Here is a 709-nt window from a genome sequence, read left to right as displayed (position 1 = left end):
GTTATGTTGAGAATATTTATCCGTGGTTAGTTACGTACACTATTAATGACAATGTGTACGGCGAATTTGAACAATTAAATTGGAACAGTGAATACGAAGTATTATCTTTCTTTTTAACTTGTTACTATTGTCTCATTGTTACTAAAAATCACTTATTAAATATTATTATATTATATAATTACAAATTCTTAATATAACTAATCATTAATCATTACTAACTAATCATTAATTAATTATTAATACCTATTCATTATTAATATTAATAACTAAACATTTTTTTAACATTAAAAAGTAATAATCATTGGATTGTTAATAATGATTGAAAAGGTACCGTAATCATGTAAAGTTAATAATCATTTGCTAATAATTATTGGATGATTAATAAATAATAATGATTGAAAAGCTAATATTATCAAAATTGCGTCCATAATAATTAGTTTGATTAAAAGCTAACACACCTCGAGGAGTGTTAGCTTTTTCCTACAACACCTCATGAACGTCCGTGTTTCCCTAGTTAGGCTGGTTTATTTTTCGATCACATTTTGGAATCCAATTTAAAAATGGTCACCGGCGAAGAAATCACCCGAGATGTTTGCTACTTTTTTCCGGGTGAAACATCAAAGAATCATTACCCGGCCGGAGACTCATTTTTGAATTGGATTCCAAAATGTAATCGGAAAAAAAAAAAAAAAAAAAAAAAAAAAAAAAA

This window comes from Ipomoea triloba, chromosome 13 (assembly GCF_003576645.1).
Source record: "Ipomoea triloba cultivar NCNSP0323 chromosome 13, ASM357664v1".
NCBI lineage: Eukaryota > Viridiplantae > Streptophyta > Magnoliopsida > Solanales > Convolvulaceae > Ipomoea > Ipomoea triloba.
The sequence above is the reverse complement of the archived record's forward strand: the minus strand, read 5'-3'. Positions refer to the sequence as shown.